The 23,217-nt window shown below is 36.3% G+C and overlaps 1 pseudogene; it reads left to right on the top strand.

Moving 5' to 3' along the window:
- Positions 1–17,668: 17,668 nt before the first annotated feature.
- Positions 17,669–23,217, top strand: part of LOC107868856 — a 50,811-nt pseudogene continuing 45,262 nt past the window's right edge.

Below are 23,217 nucleotides of genomic sequence, written 5' to 3'. Positions count from 1 at the left end.
TTATAGGACTACTATGGGTTGGTATGGGCGATGTCGGTATTAGTGTCAGTCTTAGCATTGGTATTGGTATTAGGGATGCCATCGATTAACTATATTTTATTTACGATTGTTTCATTTTATTTGAATTTTATCTATATATATTTGGAACCTATCTGATATGGGATGTAGGGCAGTTATGGTAGGGTAATGGGGGTTGTCTTTGGTCCCGGTAAGGCTTGAGGGACCCAACATGACTAGGCCCTGGTTCGGTCATATCAAAAATCAACTGAGGGTGGCATACTCGGGAGGAAGAAAGAGGAGCGCGTACTTATGCTATTGGTTTTTCTAGTAAGAAGAGATCCCTAGATGATATAATGGGTCAAGATAGAGCATAACTAAGGAAACAGATAGGGTCACTTAGCAAGTAGTTTACAAATATGAATGCAGAAAAAAGGTGAATGGAGTGGGTGTGCAAGGTAAATCTATTAGACATGATGAGTTCTACTCTTAAGAGGTACATATGTTTTAACCAAAAGATGGTGGGATTTTGAGCCAAAGGCCAGGGGTCCAATCAAGATACTTGGATCTTGAGGCAAGGGAATCAATGTCAGAACTATTATAGGGATAAGGGCAGAGAGAGGGATGTTGGCGAGAGGAGAAAGGATGATTTTAAGAAAAGAAATGATGTGTATGTTCCATGGAGGAACCGTGATACTGAATCCATGATGGAAGCATTTCTTGAAAATCAAGTTAAGTATTAAGAGAGCCAAGAGAGTTGCCTTAAGGAGATAAAGGTAGATATGTCAGGGCTGAGCTAGAAGTAGAATCGCATGCTACCGCGATTAAGCAACTTGAGCAGTAGTTTGGTCAGATGTCATCTACATTGAATCAGCATCAATTGGGTACTTTTTTGAGCAATATCATTCAGAATCCTAAGAACGACAGCCATAGTCTGGACATCATTACTCGGAGTAGTAAGGCTACTATTGATTCACCTTTGCATGTGGTTGTAATGTATGGAATAAGACTGATTTATGATGCGGATGAAGCTAAAACTAAAAAATTAATGAATGATGAGGCATATCCAAAGCCTATACTTTCATAGAAAGTAGCTAAAAGCAAAGAAAAAGGTAAGAAGGTCACACCAATACTGAAGCCCATTCCACAACCTCTGCCCCTTTTTCCTCAAAGCTTAATGTAAAAGGCCAGAGAAGGGAAGTATACGAAGTTTATTGCTATGCTAAAGGAGTTAAGTGTGAACATCTCTCTTCTTAAATCTCTTAATCAGATGCCTGGCCATGCAAATTTTATTAAGGATTTGGTGTTGAAAAAAGCAAACTATCAGCCATGAAGATATAGGTGGCTTGCATCATTCTAGCATGGTTATGTCTCGATCTCTTATGCAAAAGAAATATGACCCTAGTGCCTTCACAATTCCTTATATTATTGGGTCATTTAGACTTTCCAGGGCTTTGTGTGACTTGGGTGCAAGCATTAACTTGATGTCATTGGTAGTGCTCAATAAATTAGGTTTGATAACCTCCAAACCCACGACGATGTTATTATTGATGGGCATATCATTTGATATGTTGGTCAAAGTGTACAACTCCATATTTTTGGATGAATTTGTTGTCTTGGGTTGTGAGGTTAATTTGACATACCTATAATTTTTGGGAGATCATTTTTAGCGATGAGTAGAGCATTGGTGGATATACAAAGAGGTGAGCTTAAGTTCAGGCTGAATAATAAGAAAGTCATATTTAATATGCACAGAGCTATGAAGCAGCCAATTGACAAGAGGATAATTTTGATAATAAACAGTTTTGATGACCCTGAAGGCCAACCCTATAGGTACCTTGATAAATTTTGAGTAATCAAGGTCCCCATATCATATTACGATGTTAAATCTAGCACTACTTAGGAGGCAACCCAAGGTGTTTTGTTATTTCTGCATTTGTGATAATTTTTATTATTTATTATTGATATCAGATCTGCACTGTACCATAAGTATGTTCCTAACTCTCTTTCTTTGTAGTAGTCTAATGTATTAGGATAATGCATGCTTATTTGATGGGGTTAGGGCTACTCATGGGTATAGATGCCCTCTTAGGATTTTTGTTGTCATGCGTATTTTCCTTAGAGTATGTTCGTAGTAGAACCAGTATGTTTAGGTTTCATGTTGTGTTGTACAATGTTTTATGTGTTGTTTCTATTTAAGTAGAACAAAAATAAGCAACTCAAGTGCAGTTGACATGTTTTGTTTTGAGTTGTTAAGTGTTTGATAAAAAATAATACCCCTCCAAAAAATTGTGTGCACTGTGTGATGTAAATATGTGTGACCATTGTGTAAATCTTATTATGGCATTAGTATTAGGGACAAAATAATCAAAGCTTAGCATTGCATGAACTGGATAGGTAGTATTTGATAGTATAACCTTGTACCATGTGTAAGTGAGGTATCTACCTAGTTCCCTTTGTGCATTTAATTTAGAACTTGCCCGGTTAGTCTTATATAGGTTGTAGGATAGTTGGTTAGGACATGATCATAGGTCATTTTTGAATTAATCCAATCTTATACTAAAAGACTTCCAAAATGAATAAGTATCCCTTGATCTTTATTTTGAGTCTAAGTTAACCTTGTTTCTTAAATTTAACCCTTTCACCTTCCTATTTAATTAAATGAACATGTTTTGGCCCTGGCCCCTCCTTGGACATTGTGTAGCTCAACTTAGGAAAATCGCTTAAGTTGATAGTGGCTATCATAGAGGTATATAGTTAATTTTAGGTATGTGGAAGGGTGTTGAATAAAAGAAAGAAAACCAAGTAGGGTTGGGTGTGGTAGAAAAGTATTAAAAAAGAAATAAAATGAAAAAGAGAAATGAATAAATGAAAAGCAAGAAGAAAACCACACCTAATCTAAATAATTAATAAAGGAGATAAAGGGTGAAATAAAGAAGAATGGTTAAGAAATGGGGCCTAAAATGTAAGTGTAGAGTCAAGGAGGGTGAGTCATTATATCCTAAATGTACCATACCCTGCCCCCAAGTCTACATTACAAGCCAAGCAAAGTCCTATAGTGATCCTAGTACAACTGTCCAAAAAACTAAGATATAGAAAATAAAGGCAAGCCTATGCTATTTTATGCATATTGTTGGAACTTCTTTTGTGAGCGTGAGTGTCTTGATATAGTCCCTTTAACTGATATGCATGATACTGTAAGAATTGAGACTTCTTTGATGCGAGGGTACATGGGTTATGTTGTGGATTCCTTATCTGTTCGGGTAGTGTAAATTGCATATTCTCTTAGTTATTTGTTGCTAATATAATGCTATTACTTGATTCCTTTGTTTCATACTATTGTGCTACATGGATATGGATAGTGGTTCTAAAAAGTTGGAAATAGGAGGAGGAAAGAATTTTGGGGTTAAGTTGAGTTTTCTGCCGTAGGTGGCTTTGGTTTCTTTTAGTTAAGCATCCTATTTTTATGTTATGTGTTAGTTGCCTAAGGATATGAAAAAGTTCTAAGCTGAGGGTGTTGATGCGTCATGGTTTCATGGCATTTTTGATGATTGAAATATGGAAATTATACAAGTACTTAGGTATTTTTGTTTGATATGATGTGTTTTTATATTTTTTTTGCAGGAAACGGGGTTTGGAGAAGAAAAGGAGAAAAAATGATGAAGTTTAGCTGAAAGGTTACCTATGAGACTTTCCTACGGTCTATAGGTAGTACCTACGGGCCTGGAGGTTAGGTTCGTAAGTTGCAGACTGAAGCTCTAAAAGTTGAAAAGGGACTCTAATTTCTATGAAGGCCGACTATAGGACGTAGGTGGTACCTATGGCCCCATAGGTACCCCTCATAGGTTTATGATCTGAAGCCTAAAGGATGCTTTGATTCATACGAAGTACCCTAGGGCACGTAGGTACTACCTACAACCCATAAGTAGGGTCGTAGGTAGATGCCGATCTTATTTATCTATTTTTTTTGTATAGGATTTTCAGGGTTTTTGATGTAACTACAAATACCCCATTGATGTTTTATTATTTTTCTATGCACTTTACATACCTACAACATTGTATTAAGTTCTAAAATACAGTTTTGATCTTGGAATTTTGTTCTTGACTTTTAGGGTTTGATATTAATTTGAGATTTCTATTATCATTCTTAATTATTTGTGTTATCATTCATATACTTCCAATTATGAATTATATGCATGTTCTTCCAATCATGAGAGGCTAAACCTCATAACTAGGGTTATGGGAACCCTGATGGTATAACGAAGTAGAGAAAGTGTAAAATCTTTCTTGATTGGTGTTCTTGCATGTATTGTGGTTTTATTTGTATTGATTGTTTTCTTGATGACTGTAAACACTAAGAACCTGCCTGTATTTACTAACTTGACATAGAGGTTGAGATTAGAGAAAAAAATTACAACAGTAATTTAAAGCTACTGGCCTTCATCTAGTTAACTTGAGATCAAAAAAAGATAGTTAATTTGGGATCCTGGACTAGGGTTAGCAATACAACACTCTAAGACTGATAGGAGATGAGTAAAATTCACCAAAGAAAGTCGAGAGACGATTTGTAATACATAACTTGTTAGATTTTTCATGCAAGGCACCGAGAGTTTAACGAGCACAGTAAGTCTGCGGAGTTAGGAAGTGAAGGGGAACACAATCCTAGTGATCGTCTCATATTGATTTAAACCTAAAGTGTCTAAGTGTTACTACTACTACTACTACTGTTCTTACAATACGCCCTATTTACTTTCTATACTTTCCAACTACATTAGCAAGTTCTTGACAAATATTCGTCCTATTCCCTGTAGGTTCGACCCCAATCTTTATTGGGTTTTATATTTGACAAGCAATCGTGTTATACTTTTTAGGAGGTGTAATTTGAGCGATATCAGGTTCTTACTAGTAAAGCTTGAAAAGGGGCATTCTTTTATTTAGACCTCATTTTTAACCCATTATTGGGTGAGTTTTCTCTTATAGAATCATACAACCTTGAGGAATGTATTTTTGATATAAAATTTCAATTTTACCCCTTTCATATTTTAACTAATTTTAGACCCAGCCCTAATATGGGTATCATTAGCTTTCTTTTAACACATAGATACTATTTTTGAATGTTGTAGTTGATTCAAAGGCTGTTTATGAGGGAAGAGGTCTGAGTTAAAACACTTTAGACTGGAATTTTATCATTTTAAAATAGTTTATGGCTTAACTTCTTTCAAATTGAGTTAGACAGTCAATAACTAAGTAAAGCATGTTATGGGTTGGGTAAAACAGTTATGGGATTTATATTTCGAGATATATTACTGTTGTGTACTCGAGTTGGGGCCTATATTCTGTTATGGTTGGTTTATGATATTTGATATTATGCGTTTCCCATGTGGGGATTTATTTGATATCATTGTCTTTATTTGTGCATCGAGATGCCTTTATTCTAGTTATAGTACCCATGTGGGGGCCTTTTTTGCTAATCTAGGCCTTATTTGAGCATTAGTTACCTTTATCATGATTAAATATCCTAGATAGGGGTTGATATAATGTTAATGATGTCTTGCATCCATATTTATTCTAATGATGCATAATTGGAGAAAATAATTATGAATTATGGACATATTGAGTAGATTTATTGGCTCACTTGGATATATATATATACATGTTGGATGGATTGAATATCATCATATTGAGTTAATTGTGAGCATTACATCCTTATTCCATGCGTATACATTCATGAAATACTAGTATCATTGAGAAATGCTATTTTTTAAAAAACATGAGAAACTTTTATGAAAACCCTCTTCGTGAACACGAGCTGAAAATATGAGATAAGTTTACATTGAGATTGAGATATAGCATAAGGGTTGCGAATCCCTATGATTCCTACTTGGTAGTTGTGATGTCTGTGGGTGTACACAAATATTCATGCGGTGATTTTCATCATTAACCTTATCCACATTGCATTTGCACACACATATTGCTTGTTTTCATTAGTTGCCTCAATTTGTACTTAGATTCAGTGTATTTTTCTTTTACATCTTCTTGCTCTCTTATTGTGTGCTTATATGTATTAAAATTGTTAGTGTAGACAGTCTAAGATATCTTTAGGAATTTTATAGCTTGTAGGTGATGTACCCATAGCATATTTTAATTATCTTATTTTCTTCTTTGCTCAGTCGGTCTATGATACCAAATAAGTACAAATGGACCCTACTCACCCTTAATATGCCCTTTCAGTGCAGATCCTAGAAGGAGTATGACTCACGGAGGTTATTTTGTGTGGTAGAGTGTTAATATTTTGAGGTACTATCCCACTTTAGGCTTTTCAGAGTTCACTCTAGGCCTCCCCTATCTATTAGTTGTCTTTACTCCTATTTTAGAGATAGACTATGTATTTTCAGTTTTGGATATTATATTAGATGCTCTTATGCTATGACACTAGATTTTGGGATTGGATTTATGGATCACTTTGATATTCTGTTGTAATTATATTTTGTGTTCGACTTGATTTTGTTATAGAAGTCTCGCTTTGGGGTAATTTACTATAATTTTGTGTTTCCTGTATCAGTGTTGGTGTTTGACTTGCTTATTAAGATTTTCCGTGATAAGTGTCATCATGACCTAGTTTTGGATTGTGACATATTCCTACTCTTGTTGACCTTGGACCTACTTTTAAGTAAAGGCTATCTTTTGTTACCTCTAAAGGTGTTGGTACTTAGTTGGTTGCCACCTTTAGTATGATCTTGTAAATACCTATTCTTTGGCTAAAGCTTAAAACTACATTATATCGTAGATATTTGATAAAATTCTCTGAAGAACTTGGGATTTTCTCTTTGTTGTCATTTGGTATGCGGGTACTTTTTTACCAAGCTTAGTTTTCTTTAAAAGTGCTTATTTTTCTAGAAAGTGCTTAATTTGAAAAAGTGAGGTGCTTGACCAAGCTTTTGGGAGAAAATAAGTGCTTTTGGAGTGTAGCAAAAGTTGTTTTTGGCCAACCACTAATTGCTGCTCAAAAGTACTTTTTAAATTTATTGGCCAAGCACAAATAGATTCACTGAAATTACTTTTTTGAAAAGCATTTTTGAAAATAAAATTATTTTAGAAGCTTGGCCAAACATGTTATAAGGTGAGATATCCCAAGCTTATTTTGGGATAAAATTTATTATGTTTGATTTTATGTATCATCAGTCAAAAACAATATAAAATTTATTCTAGGATTAATTATGGATGAAAGGGGAGTCATCTTGGAGTAACCGGTTTAAGTCATGGAAATAGCCACTTGAAGAAATGTAAGGCAAGATTGTGTATAATAGATCATAAATTGTTTTTGGCCCTTATTCGAACTCACACATGGTGGGAGCTTTAATGCACAGGTTGTCCTTTTATTTCTCTTAATCTTGGGATATCACACCTTATCCCATCAAAGTTTGGATCATTTTATCCAACCTATCATTTGTTAAATACTAGTTCAAAAATTATAATCCCAAGAGGACAAGATCATATTTTTTGGATACTAATGACCCCTTAATCTTGTAGGTCCCTATTTTTCTTGAAGGCATATAATTTGGGAACGAGTTGATATCTGAAATATGTCACAATGTTTTATGTCAGAGTGGTTTTATAAACAAAATAGGTTACAACAATAATAAATAACATGACCAGTGTAAATCCACAAGTTGTCTGAAGACGGTATAGAGAGGTTGTTTTCAATAGATCCTAACATAACAAAAATCAAGTATGTTAAGTTGATCCAGTAATGAAAAAGCCATACCAAAATAAATAGAGATGAATATCTCTAAAACAATAAATTATATTATAACCAAAGTTAAAGACACAATATGTAATGCTAAAATCAAAGGATATGATAGTAGCAGAGTAGTTATAACCATACTAATAAGGTGTGATGAGAAAAAAAATAGATTCATCGATCTAAAACAAAAATAAAAACTAGTTTATTATTGATGAACTATTCCTGTGATTGAGTTACATACTTTTAAGTATCAAAATATGGCATAAATCGGTTCAAATATATCACTTAGCTCTATAATGGTTTAGATGCTCCTTTTTCTGCTCTAGTTCGAACATGCAACATTTGAAGCATTTATTGTCCTCATACATACATTAGGAACCAAATATTTTATAGATCTCATGCCAATGCATTCGGGTGTTACTCATTTGCAAATTATCTTCTGTAGATTTGTGATGTGCTATAGAAATATAGCACTTTTGATGCTTAAAATAAGGAAAAGATGCAAGATTCTGAAGCCTTTTTGTTAAATGTGATCTGCTTTGGGTATGTTTTGCAGGAAACCATGTTTTGGATGCTTAGTTCATGAAAAAGGTCTTTTTGGCCACTTTTGGAGCAATTATGGATGTTCGGGATGTTTTCCCCCGCTTGATCATGATCAATGCATATTCGAGAGTCAAAGAAGAGATGAAAAACTGACTTCTAGCACCTACTAAGTCAACCTACAGACCGTATGTAAACAAACAAACCGCATATAGACAAAGCGGGTGTTAGAAAGACAAAATTCCAAGAGCTGACTTATAGGAAAATTGTCCATCCGCAACCTGTGGTCTACACCTGCACCCTATGCCAGACCACAGGTACCACCTATGCCCTGCCAGACCGTAGGTACAGAGAGTATGTGACCACTGACCCAGTTTTCTGCTACTTTGTTCGGGCTTTGTTTTAAGAGTTTTCTTATTTACTATAATACCCCTTATGTAATTCTTAGGAGTTACACAATTTTAACACTTAGAAACGTATTTTGATTTCAAGATCCATATTTGATCTTGGGATTTTAATATATTGACTATGATTGATTATTCAATTACAGTTTTGATTTTTTATTCATCTTATCATTATGATTTTATTCATTCTTTCAGTTATGATTGTTAGTGATTGTTTCACAACTATAAGAGGCTAAAACTTGTAGCTAGGTTTGTGGAAACTCTGGTGAATAGATGAAGTAGAGGAAGTGCGGTTGTTGATCTAAATCAATATCAATGGCATGTATTGATTTATGTTCATTATGATTGATTTTTTAATGGGTTCACACATTAGGATCCTACCTAGATATTTCTACTTACTCAAAAAGAGTAGTGTCTAGGAAAAAATAAAAACAACAATAATTTGGAGTTTAACTGTCAATCCATTCTTCTAGGTTCTATCTACATAAGATGGTTAGGTTACATCTAACAACTTGAGATTCAAAAGGTAATAGTTATCTAGAATTAAGAGAAGGGATAGTAATGCGACACCCTAAGACTCAAAAGGTAAAAGGTGAAATGCTTCTACTCATCCAAAAGACTATAGAAGGTACAAAACTTATCACTTCTATATTCAAGGTATTGGATTGGTTCAACAATGCACAATAAGCCTATGGAGTTGAGAATCCAAGGGGAACACAATCCTAGTCTTCACTTATGACTTATTTCAACCAAGTTAATATTGTTCGTTGCTCTCAACTACAACAAACAAAACCACTTATTTACTTTTCTGTTTTACCCATTGACTATAACTGCTGAGATCCACTAAACCAAGTGTTCCCTTGAGATTCGATCCCAACCTAAGTTGGGTTACTATATCTTGACAACGACCGTATCATCATCTAAAAAGAAGTGTTGCTTGGACGTCATCAATAAATCGGCACCGTTGTCGGGGAATACAGTGTTATTATTGATTTGAGTTTGTTGTAGTTTTTGGGTTTTTATTTTAATTTTTTTCTTAGTTGGGAATACGTCAGTGTATGCAAACCATATGGAGTAGAGGAAAACCTTTACTCCCAGTCAATTAGAATCCAAAGAGGATCCTAAAAACACTTGGTAGGATGATTGAGCAGAAAAGAGCTGGTAATTCTGAAGGGGTTTATGATGATTTACTTTTGCCGAATGAGTACAGGACATTATTGATCGTCAGGCTGGTAAGCTAAGCTAAAGTAGAGAAGAAGGAAACAAAATAAGATCAGAGGGTTGCTAGAGAGGTAGAGCTTGCTGAGAAGAGGTAAGCAACAAGCAACACTCGGTGGAAACCAGAACAAAGCTATAGATTCCCATGTTCAAGTAATCACAACATATCAATACATGCAGCCACACATAGATAATGAATAAGATTTGGTATATGTTGAGCCGACCGAGACTAGAGTAATAGGACCTCCTTCTTTGCCCTCGGGCATTAAATTTGACATTTTGAGTGCCATAATTAAGCTTCTAAATTTGAAGGGTGTGTTTGCAAGATTGGCTACCCGTGATGCAAATTTACAACTTTGCGAATTTCCTTGGGATCTGCACCTCATATACTATTCCAGGGGTAGATTAGAAAGCACTTAGACTGAGGTTTTTCCCCTTCTCACTTACAAAAGAAGTATCTTTATGGTAAGGGGAATTGTCAAGAGGCTCTATCATGACTTGGAATGAGTTGCACAGGCAATTCTTAAATAGGTTCTTCCCTTCATCAAGGATTTTGCAGATCCAGGACGAGATCTATAACTTTAGGCAGCTACAATCAGAGTCCATGTACGAGGCTTGGTTTAGGTTTAAAAATAAGCTGAGCATGGTGCCAAATCATCAGTTATCAGGGATGAGATTATCAGATATATTACAAAGCCTTAACCATCAGCTCCAGATCCATGAAAGACACCATCTCTGGATAAACTTTTATGAGATGATGTTGGGAGGCAGCTTTGAAGGTGTTAGAATAAATCTCACTCACTAACCGAGTGTGGTAAACTCCGGAGGCTGAAAGGGATCTGGTACTTATGCTATTGGTGCCTCCTGTGACCAAAGAGAATTTGATGATGCAGTGGTACAAGAAATTGCATTACTAAAGACTAATTTAAGGATGCTAGCAAAGCATTTTGCAGCAGCAAATTCTGAGAAAGTGAATGCATTAGTAGCAAAGGGGTCATCTTCCAAAATGTACAGGTCAAAATTAGAATAGGAAGATAATTATCTAGATCATCATATGGCGGATTTCCAAGCTCAATGGAAAGGGAAAGAAGGTCAAAACTATTATGACAAATACAAAAACCATAGTAGAGAGTGAGATGCAAGAAAAAAAATGACTACAAAGAAAAGGGAGATAGGTACATTCCACCTGGTAGAGCAATGCAGAATCTAGAATAGAGGAGATATTGGCTAAGCTGGTGAATGGTTAAGAAAATAAAGAGACCATCCTTAAGGATATTAAGGCTGGTATTTTAGGGCTGACCCAGAAGACTGAGTCACATGCCACTGATATAAAGCAGTTGTAGCACTAGTTTGGGCAGATGTCAACAACTCTAAACCAGAGGCAGAAAGGTACCCATCCAAGCAACATAATGCAAAATTTGAGAAATAATGGTCATGTAATTATTACCACGAGGAGTGGTATCACTACTATGGATCCCCCACTACCTGCTACTGAAGTTGTTGATGATAAGACACCTATTATTGAGTCTAAAAAGGAAAAAGGTTATAAAAGTACAGTTGCAAAAAATAAAGGTAAAGTTCTAGTCATTGATCCAAAAGTCAAATAGATTTTAAGACGACCCCCACCTTTTTCTTAGCGATTGAGGCAGAAGAAAGATGAAGGTAAGTTCAAGTAATTTATTGAGATGCTGAGAGAACTGATCCTGAACATACCTTTTTCTCAAGGCGTTACAGTATATGCCTAGATACGCCAAGTTCATAAAAATAGTTGGTCACAATAAAGAAAGAAGCAACGTTTAAGGATATTTATGGTGTGCACCACTGCAGTATAGTCATGACTAGGTCTTTGGCTTAGAAAGAGGGTGATCTCAGAGAATTCACTACATCTTGCACCATTGGGTCATCTCGATTTTCCTAAGCCTTGTGTGATTTAGGGGCCAACATTAATTTGATATCTCTAGTTGTATTCAAGTAATTGGGCTTGAACCCTCTGGAACCGATTTCGATATGGTTGTTGATGGCTAACTGTATAGTGAAGAAGCTTATAGGAATCTTATTTGATGTGATCGTAAGGGTGAATAACTTTATATTTTTGGCTGAATTTATCATCTTGGATGGTAAGGTTGACACCATGATTCCCATTATCTTGGGAAGAGCATTTATGGCCACAAGTAGCGCTATGGTTGATCCAGAAAAAGGTGAGCTAAAATTAAGTTAATGGTGATGAGGAGACATTCAACATCTAAAATTTAATCAAGCAGCCAACAGACATGAGGGTAGTGTCAGTGATTGATTGTATTGATGACCCTGGAGGATATTCCTATGGTTATCTTGATGAATTCTGAGTAGTCAAGATACACACGTCGTGCCGTGATATTAAATTAAGAGTTGCATAAGAGGCAACCCATGGTCTTATTAGTGAAGTCTGAGTAACCAACATAGTCGCGTCGTGGGTAATGTTAAATCAAGAATTGACTTAGGGCAACCCACTATTTTAATGTGTATATTTTTGTTGTTTTATTTGTTTTGTAGGTTTTTAACTTTTGGACATGAACCAAAATACGGTAAAAAAATTTCTACATTCATTGATTTCTAGGTAAGGGAACTGTGTGATAAGCCCATTGTGGTTACAAGTCCCACACAGTAATTTGAGTAATAAGTCAAAAAGTCTAAATTTTGAGGATGCAAAATGGTAAGTTATGAACTCTAGATTTAATCTTACTATTTGGACCTAAAACTTTGGTTGTGGGACCATAAGTATCTGGAAAAATATCAAAAATCTGAGTACGAGTTTCATAAAAGTGGGCCAAATTTTTTGGCCTGGTACCTATGCCTAGTACCTGCACCCAAGGCCCGATCACGGGTATAGGGCATGGGTAGGTGCCGCAGATAGGTCAACTTTTGGGCCCATTTTTTATTTAAATTTTTAGGCCCACCAATATTTAAATATGACCTAAAATATTCCCCCACCTATATAAAAACATTCTTACTCTCATTCTAACTCATTCAGTTCCTCAAAACTTCACTTTTTTCTTTGAATTCAACCTTCCCTATTAAAACATAAACTAACCCCACACTTGAGTAAAGGCTATACAGACACTTTTTTAAGATACCAAGTTGTTCCAACATGCTAAAACCAAGTTTCAACCTTGGTTTTGCTTGAGTTTTTCATTATTCTATTTTGAATCTTCATATAAAAAGTAACTTTCTCGACTCCTAATGGTCATATATTTGTTTATCTATTGTTTAAACAAGTTTATATGTGTATTTCATTGCAAAATATATAGAAACTATCATGCTTGTATGTGGGAGCCTTGAAGTAGCCTAAAATCATAATGTAGGGCCTTGTTTTGAACTAAGATTCTAAGTTTTGGCCCTAATCGAAAGTTGAACCTAAATGAATAGAGTAATACCATGGGTTGAACATGTTTGTTTTCTTTGAAATTCATGATTCTTGATTAGTGTTTATACATTGAACTTGTTAGGATTTCAAATAGGTTATAGGGATCTGAAAAATGAGGAAAAATTTAAACTTTTCAAATTTTTAGTTTTTCTTTGAATTTTGCTATCCCTCACTTTTGTTGGAAATTAGAAATTAGTTTTTTAGGTAAATACGGCATCTAAAGCAGTGAACAAGACAAAGTCCAGTACTTCGAGTAGACGAGAAGAGTCTCCCAAGCTTAGTGGTTAAGTGGAGGAGTATTCGAGATAGAGACGTAGATATACTACTATTAGGGTGACATGTAGAGTCATGAAAGAAAGACTCGTCAGGATTCTCAGTCAGTTGTAGCCCAACCAAGAATGAAGTATGCATGATTATCACCTCCACACACACCTCCACCTGATGATGATAATGACGATGAGCAGACAGAGTTCGAGTCTATTCTATAGGTTGCTTCTTAGGACTCTTAATGTAAGGAGGGGTCCCAAGATTTATATAATGAGGTTGAACAGGATCAATCATCTGTGGTGCCCTAGTCTAATGAGTATACTGCTATGCATGCACAATAGATAGAGGTTCCCCAATATGATGAGGGTGCCAAGTAGCCTTTCCATGATACTTCTATACATCAGAGTCTCGGACCGATACATGCCCTAAATGTACTTCTCGAGGAGGGACATCTAAGGTGGTGTATGGATAGGAAGAGAGAGATTTTTTTTATCAATATTCATGTTTTAGAGCTGGGTAAACCAACTAGATGTATTTATGAGGAGCACCAAATTGACTTATCGATGCTGGAGTGAGTACCATAGATATAAGCAGGATTTGACTGATATCAGCTAGAGTGGATGAGAGTTTATGCATTTTACGAAGTTACCATTGTCCTTATTATGCTCATTATCTAGGCTTAATCAGATTTGCACGGCAACCACAGCTTAATCACACACTGATTAGAGGGGTCATAGTTGACATATCAATAAAACTATTCGCAAAGTTATCTTTGGCCCAAATTGCTCACTCCTACATCTATAGCTGAGTGCGACACAGACTGAGGATTACATGGGATTGACATATTATATGGGATATTGAGTACTGTCTAGAGAGGGTTGAGATAGCTAGGTGGATAGCAATTATATTTCACCACTAGGTGATACGACCCTATGGATCGAGGGGCAAGTGGTGATTAAGAAGGTTCTCTTCATAGTAAAGGCCAAGTTTTGGTGGTTGATGATTAGATACTATTACATCTTGGGTTTTTGCCCTTAAAACTTTTCCTAGAATTCTATTGTTTAAACACAATATGACTCATGGGTACGAGCCGTATGCTGGGGTATGAGTGGAATATTCCTAGTGTATACTGACCAGTATAGGTTGGTGGATGGATGAGTTACTGGAATGGATATGACTTAGGGGATATAAGTCATATGGTTGGGTATGAGTCATATCTTGTAGTCATATAGGGGACAGTGTCTAATCCTCTTGGTATTCTGTACTACCAATGATACAAATGGGAGGTACAGATCATATTCTTTGGATATGACTTGGTTGAATGAGTAGTATTCTAGAGAGTGTTGGTTTTAAGGTTTTAGGGTAGATAAAAGTGCAGGTACCACTCAAATTAAAAGGGTAAGACTCATATAGGTTAGTTGTATCCCTATGATGGGATTTTTTTGCAACTTATTGAGGGCATTTTTGACATTTCCCTACTTACCCTAATAGGATCCCACAACTTCTAACCTATTTAAGAGGGTATTTACTTTATTATTTCTCTCTTAACACTTATAAACTACTCCTAAACAATTTACAATCCTCTCAAAAGCTTTGGGCAAGGAAGAGCTAGGGTTTTCTCTTGAGGACTAATTTGGAGCTTTCTTTGGTGATTTTTTTCCAGCAATTCTTTGGTATAAGGCATGTTCTCTTTTCTCATTGTTAGTTCCAACTAAGGGCATGACTTTACTATTGGTTTTCATGATTTCATTATTGAATACTTTTGGGTTTTCAAATATAATTTTTGGGTTTTGTTTATAAATGGTTGGTTATGGTTTCCCATGGTTTTAATTATGTTTTTCTATGCATAAATGGAGGTTTTGGATTATTGGAATACATCAAATTGTTAGTGGTAATTGTAATTTGGTTTTGGATATATACTATGCCCCCAATGTGTTTAACAAAATACTTATATAGATATGTTCATTGCATTGACTTCTTTTAAATGGAACTCTTGCTTGTTTTAAACTTAGTAAAGGATTTATGCATGGTTTAAATGGGTTGAAAAGGTAAATGGCTAAATGGTTGTGCTTATGGGGTACAGATTCTCCCAAGTGGATTTGATATAGTAATTGAAAGGTCACCTAAGGTCCCTTATATGTACATATGGTTGACTATGGATAGTACTTGCAAGTATGGTTGGTATAATATACCACCACTAAATGGCCTTGGTTAGTAAATGGTAAATGTATTGCTTGGAAATGGTTTTAATTAGGCATTAAAGGGGGAAGTGTATCTAAGTCATAGAAGGTGAAGGTCCCGAAGGGACTGAAACTGAAACTCATATTTGCTGGTATGAGGTGTATTATGGAAGACCATGTGCATGATGTCATACCTCATATTAGGGGATGTACTAGTTATCCCATTGGGATATTTTCTTGATCATGTGACTACAAGTATTGGGACCCTTTCAGCAGAGGCAGCTAAACCCATATTTCTCGTGGGTGCTTTAGGATGGAAAAGTTACATAGCCCAGGTAAAGGTTTTAAATGCATGCTAAACCCAATTTCCTTTCCCAAAACTTATATATGTATAGTTGTATGCATTATGGATGGTTCACTTGGTTTTATAACGGCATTATTTTATCCTTTTCTTGAGTTCATGCTAGCAATCACTAGCTAACCCATCTACTAGCAGCTATATACCCACACTATGCAGGAATCGGCCATTCTATTCTTCTTATTCAGCACTCAAATTTTGTATCAGTATTTGGTCTCAATTGGTGAGCTTCCATCCTTTTGAAAGGCTTCATTTTATGTTATGGACATCTTTGTACATTTTTATTTATTATGTATATTGGTTTTGTCCATAGTTGGGGGAATGTCCCAACCAAATATTTTTACTCTTTTGGATATAGGCTTTGTGGTACTTCTAGGGGTTGGTATGGGCGGGATCGATATTGGTGTTGAGGCTTACACCCTTGGACGATATTGTTGGTTGTTCCAGTGTATTATATTTTGGGATTGATTATCATATTATGTTTTGGTATTGTCTTTGGTTACAACCTATTTTGTGGCCTTTGGTTTGGCTTGGTATAGTTGGATGGTTGGATTGGTATAGTTGGACTCGGTTGGGTTGGTCATGATTGTGACCCTATCCAAGAGTCTTTATGAGAGCATTTACTCTATCTTGTTATATGCTCGAAATTTAGCCCATCAAAGCTGGATTGGGAAGTTGGGTTGGGTAACAGGGGGCGTTCCCCAGTCTAGGTTGGACTTGGGATGCCTATTACCTCTAGGCCCTGGTTTGAGTCTTGACAAGTTGGTATAAGAACATTAGGTTCTTATTCAACTAGGAAGTCCATAGTCGTGTCAAGTATAGTCTCTTTTAGGGGTGTGAGCACTCCACACTCATAAGGGAGAGGCTATAAGACATTTAGGAATTTTTCACTTTCTTGGTATTCTATTTTCAAGCTTGGAATCTAAATTCCAAAAATCTTCTCTAATCCTTGTTTGTTCATATTTTATATCATGCCTCGTAGATCTAGGAAGCAAAGAAATCTTTTTATCCCATCTGGGGCTGATACTGATAGGGTACATCCTATGATAGGGGTATATCTTCAATCTCAGGGTCCTTTTCTGGATGGTGCTGGAGTTTCTCCTAATCCTGTAAATTCTCCTCAAGTCCCTTAGGTAAATATAATGAATGGAGAATTTCATCAATCTATCCATGTTATTTCTTAGTTAGTTACTGCTTAGGTTGAGTAAGATATGTCACGGGGGTGTTTGTTAAGGGCACAAGGGTAGGCCAACTCATAAAGATAGGTCCTCTTACTTTTACTAGAGTGAAGGTGGACGAGGATCCATAGGATTTTTGTATAAAATAGAGAAGATATTTTGGGTGATGCAGGCTATGGATATGAAGGGGGTGAACTTTGCAGCTTATTAGCTCAAAGTTATTGCTTATCAGTGGTATGAGGAGTGGGACAAAGATAGGGGTGATATGAAAGAATCTGAATTATGGGAGGCCTTTTCTAATGCTTTCTTAGATCATTTCTTTCTTTAAGAGTTGAGTAAGGCTAATATAGAGGAGTTTGTGGATCTTAAGTAGGGGAGAATGACTGTCAAGAAATACGCCTTGAAGTTCCATCAGCTATTGAGGTATGCTCTTAACTTGGTGGCTGACATGAGAATGAGAATGAGGAAGTTTGTTTCTAGGTTAAATCGGGATTTGATCTTTGAGAGCAAGACTGCTTTTTTGATTAAAGATATGGATATTTCTCGGTTGACTTTCCATATACAGCAAATAGAGGATGAAAAGAGGGGGTGGGTAAAGTTTGGGGATAAGCAAGAAAAGAGGAGCAAGTTTTTAGATCAGGAAGGTGCGCAGTCCCAGGGTGGTCAGGATGGTGGCAAGTGGCCAAAAAACAAGTGGGGAAGCTCAGGTTCCTTTTAAGCTGCCAGTGCCTCTTACCCAAAGTAGTTGGGAGATAGGCATCATTAGGGTGGTGATAATTTCCTAGTACAAGGTTCCTAATATCAGGTGAATGGAGGTCATTCAATTTGTTTATGTCCTCTGTGTTGTTTCTGTGGTCAACCTTATCAGGTTTATTGTAAAAAAGAAAGGGACAAGTGTTTTTGGTATGGCCAGCCAGGTCATCAGCTCAGGGATTGTCCAGTTAATAAGGTCGCTATGGGGGCAAATAGGGTTCATATGGAATTAGTTTTTGCTCTTATATCTTATGGTATTGCATCAACTTTTGCTATTGTTCCTGGTTTTAGTGTTGGTCAAAACAGGTTGTATGCTTTGGAATCCCATCAGGAATTTGAGGCATCACCTGATGTCATTACTGGTACGTTATAGCTTTTCTCTCGTGACGTATTTTTCTTGCTTGATTCAGGTTTTACACTTTCTTATGTGACCTTTTATGTGGTTGTATCTTTTAGTTTTTGACCCCAATGTGATTTTGGGTCTTTTATCTATATTTACCCCGATAGGAGACTCAGTTATTATTAAAAGGGTCTATAGGGGGTGTGGTATCTATTGGTGACATGCAGACCTTGGTGGACCTATTTGAGTTGGGGATGGTGTATTTTGATGTAATCTTAGGTTTGGATTTGTTACAATCCTGTTATGCATCCTTAGATTGTCAAACCTGGAAGGTTATCTTTAAGTTTCTTGGTGAACTGATTATAAAATGAGAGGGTGGTTCTTTATGTCCTTGGTGAAGGTTTATTTTCTATCTTAGAGCTCAGAGGTTAATCTCCAAGGGGTGTCTTTATCACTTTGTTTGGGTTAAAGATTCTAGCTTAGAAGGTCATTCTTTACAATCAGTTGTTGTAGTTAATGAGTTTTCAAAGGTCTTTTTGGATGATCTTCCTGTTGTTTCTCTAGATAGGGGAATAGAGTTTGGTATTGATTTGCTTCCGAACACTCGTCCAATATTTATTCCTCCTTATAGAATTGCTCCGACTGTGTTGAGAGAAGTCAAGGAGCAACTTAAAGATCTTCTAAATAAGGGGTTTTTTCATCCTAACATTTCTTTGTAGGGTGCACCAATGTTGTCATATGCAAGAAAGATAGTTCCCTTTATATGTGCATTGACTGCAGGTAGTTGAATAGTCAAGAATAAGTATCTTTTCCCAAGGATAGATGATCTGTTTTACCAGTTGTAAGGTACAAAGTTCTTTTGTAAGATAGATCTTCAGTTTAGGTACTATCAATTTAAGATTAGGGAGGTGGATATCCCTAAGATAGATTTTCATACTTGGTATGGGAATTTTGAGTTCTTGGTTATGTCATTTGGATTAACTAATGCCCCAACGATATTTATGGATCTGATGAATAGAGTTTTCAGGCAGTACTTAGATCTCTTCATCATTATGTTTATTGATGAAATTCTGGTTTATCTAAAGGATAAGGTGGATCATGCTAATTGCCTCTGTGTGGTATTGTAAACCATAAAAGAACAATGATTGTATGCCAAGTTCTTTAAGTGTGAGTTTTAGTTGAACATCGTGACTTTATGCAGATATATTATTTCTAGTGAGGGGATGATTGTTGATCCTCGAAAGGTTGTTGTAGTGAAGGGGGTGGCCTAGACCCACGACTCTATCCTACATCCGGTGCTTCTTGGGTTTAGCCAAGAATTATAGGCAGTTTGTGGAAAGCTTCTCGTTGATAGCGGCTTCTTTGACTAAGTTGACTTAGAACAAGGTTAAGTTTTCTTAGTAGAATACTTGCGAGGGTAGCTTTGAGAAGTTCAAGGATAAGCTAACTTTGGCTCTAATTCTAACTTTATCGCAAGGCAATGATGGGTTTATGGTTTATTGTGATGCAACTCGGGTAGGGCTTGGTTGTGTCTTTATGTGGCATGGAAAGGTGATTGCTTATGCTTCCAGGAAGTTGAAAGTGCATAAGAGGAACTATCTTATTCATGATTTAGAGTCATTAGCGGTTCTGATTGCTTTGAAAATATGACAGAATTATCTGTATGGTGTTCATGTAGATATTTTTTTTATCATAAGAGTCTATAGTACGTGTTCACCTAGAAAGAGCATAACCTCAGGCAAACGAGATGGCATGAGCTTCTTAAGCACTATGACATGAGTCTTCACTACCACCCAAGTAAGGCTAACGTGGTTGTTGATACTCTTAGCAGGCTGTCTATGGGGAGTTCATCTTATTTAGAAGAAGGAAAGAGGGAATTGGTGAAGGATATTCACCATTTGGCCAATCTTTGAGTTCATCTCTTGGAATCTAAGAATGGTGGTGTGATGGTACAAAAAGTGGTTTGATCGTCTCTTGGTTCAGAGATTAAGGAGAAGCAAGTTTTAGATCTTGACTTGATGAAAATCAAGAGTGATATTAGTAAGCAAAAGGCAATGGTGTTTGAAACTAATGGTGATGGTACTTTGCGGTACCAAGGGAGGTTGTGTGTTCCTGATGTCGAAAGTTTGTGGCAAAGAATTTTGGCTGATGAGCATAAGTTGCGCTATGTTGTTCATCTCAGCTCGACAAAGATGTATCATGATCTCAAGGAGATCTATTGATGGAATGGTATGAAGAGGGATATGGTTAACTTTATGGCAAAGTGCATGGTGTGTCAACAGGTTAAGGTTGAGCATATAAGGCATAATGGATTACGTCAAGAAATTGAGTTTCCTAAATAGAACTGAGAGGTAATCAATATGGATTTTACTATCGATCTTCCTCGATCTCAGAACCAATTTAATTCAATTTGGGTTATCGTGGATAGGATGACGAAGTGTGCTCACTTTTTTTTGTGAGAACTACTTTTTGGTGGAGGATTATGCAAAGTTATATCTTCAGGAGATTGTGGATTACCTGTCTTAATTATTTCTGATTGTGGTACGCAGTATACATCTTATTTCTAGCAATCTTTCCAGAGAGAGTTCCAGAATAAGGTCATTCTGAATACTTCTTTTCATCCACAATCGAATGGGCAAGCAGAGAGAACTATTTAAACATTAAAGGATATGCTTCAGGCTTGTGTAATGGACTATGGTGGCAGTTGGGTTGAGCATCTACCTTTGGTGGAGTTTGCTTACAACAATAGATATTATTCTAGTATTAGTATGGCCCTTTTTGAGGCATGGTATGGTAGGAGGTGTAGATCTCTTATTGGCTGGTTTGAGTATAGTGAGGTCGACATCTTTGGTCCAAATTTTGTTCATTAAGCTATGGAGAAGGTGAAGGTGATTCGGTATAGGTTTAAGGCTGCCCAGAGTCGCCAAAAGTCTTACACGAATATTATGTGTAGAGATATAGAGTTTGAGGTTGGGGACATAGTATTCCTAAAGGTGTCTCCCATAAAGGGAGTAGTGCAGTTTGGCAAGAAGGGGAAGCTCAGTCCCTAATTTATTGGTCCTTATGTGATTTTGAGAAGGGTTGGTAAGGTTTCTTATGAGTTGGAGTTTCCTGCTATTTTGGGTTTGGTTCATTCGGTCTTTCATATTTCCATGTTGAGTAAGTGTATTGGTGATCCTTCTTCAATTATTCATTTGGAGGGATTGGGTATCTCAGATTCTCTATCTTATGAAGAGGTCCCAGTTGAGATATTGGATAGGAAGGTTCATTGGTTGCATACCAAGGATGTGGCTTCAATTAAGGTTCTATGGCGGAACCATAAAGTGGAACAGGCTATGTGGAAAGTAGAGGAGGACATGAAGTCCAAATATCTGCTCTTGTTTTGTTCTCCTGGAATTCGTGCGGAAGGTATGTGTTCTTGAACACATCTTTATTTTCTAAGTTTGTTAAAGGAAAGATTAATATCTTTGCCTCTTTGTTTTCAAACTTTGATGAAGATTAGGAATACGTTTGATAATTCAAATGACTCTGTTTTTGGTTTTCCCCTACGTTGCCCGTCATTTGGCGATAAATATTCCTAGTGGGGGAGACTGTAACATCCAAGGTTTAGGCCCTTAGTATTTTTCTTGGCATTCCATTCTTTGAACCTAATACGACTCATGGATGCGAGCCATATATTGGGATATAAGTGGTATGGTCCTATCGTATGCTGGCCAGTGTTAGTTGGTGGGATGGATGAGTTATTGGAATGGGTATGGTCCTATCGTATATTGACCACTGTTGGTTGGTGGGATGGATGAGTTATTGAAATGGATACAACTTTGGGGATATGAGTCATATAGTTGGGTACGAATCGTATCTTGTACTCGTATAGAGGACAGTGTTCAATTCTCTTGGTATTCTATTCTACCAGGGATACGGATGAGAAGTATGGATCGTATGCTTTGGATACAACTTAGTTGGATGATTCATATGTTTGACAGTGTTAGGTCCAAGGGTCGAAGGTGGATACGAGTGGTAGGTACCACTCGTATCAGAAGGGTATGACTCGTATGGGTTAGTCGTATCCCTGTGATGGGATTTTTGTGCTACTTAAGTAGGGGTATTCTAGAAATTTCCCTACTTACCCTAATAGGATCCCACAACTTCTAACCTATTTTTTAGGCTATTTACCTTATTATTTCTCTCTTTAACACTTAGAAACAACTTATAAACAATCTAAAATCCTCTCAAAAGTTTTAAAGCAAAGAAGAGCTAGGGTTTCATATTGAGGACTAATTAGGGGCTTGCTTTGGTGATTTATTTCCATCAATTCTTCGGTATAAGACATGTTCTCTTTCCTCATTGTTAGTTCCAACTAAAGGCATGGTTTTACAATTGGTTTTCCTGATTTCACTATTGAATACTTTTGGCTTTCAAATATGATTTGGGGGTTTTGTTTATAAATGGTTGGTCAAGGTTTCCTATGGTTTTGATTATGTTTTTCTATGCATTAATGGTGGTTTTGGATGATTCGAATACATGGAATGGTTATTGGTAATTGGAATTTGGTTTTTGATATATATTATGCCCCCAATGTGTTTCACAAAATGCTTATAAAGATATGTTCATTACATTGACTTCTTTTAAATGGAACTCTTGCTTTATTTAAACTTGGTAAAGGATTTATGCATGGTTTAAATGGTTTGTAAAGGTAAATGTATAAACGATTATGCTTGTGGGGTATTGTAATACCCTGGGAAATTTTTCGTTGAAATTTTGTGCGTAAACGTGTTGGGTTCTATCTTCTAAAATGAATTATAAATTTTCTATATGGAATGTCTTATATTATGACC

This window comes from Capsicum annuum, chromosome 4 (assembly GCF_002878395.1).
Source record: "Capsicum annuum cultivar UCD-10X-F1 chromosome 4, UCD10Xv1.1, whole genome shotgun sequence".
In the NCBI taxonomy this organism is placed as follows: Eukaryota; Viridiplantae; Streptophyta; class Magnoliopsida; order Solanales; family Solanaceae; genus Capsicum; species Capsicum annuum.
The sequence above is the reverse complement of the archived record's forward strand: the minus strand, read 5'-3'. Positions and strand labels throughout refer to the sequence as shown.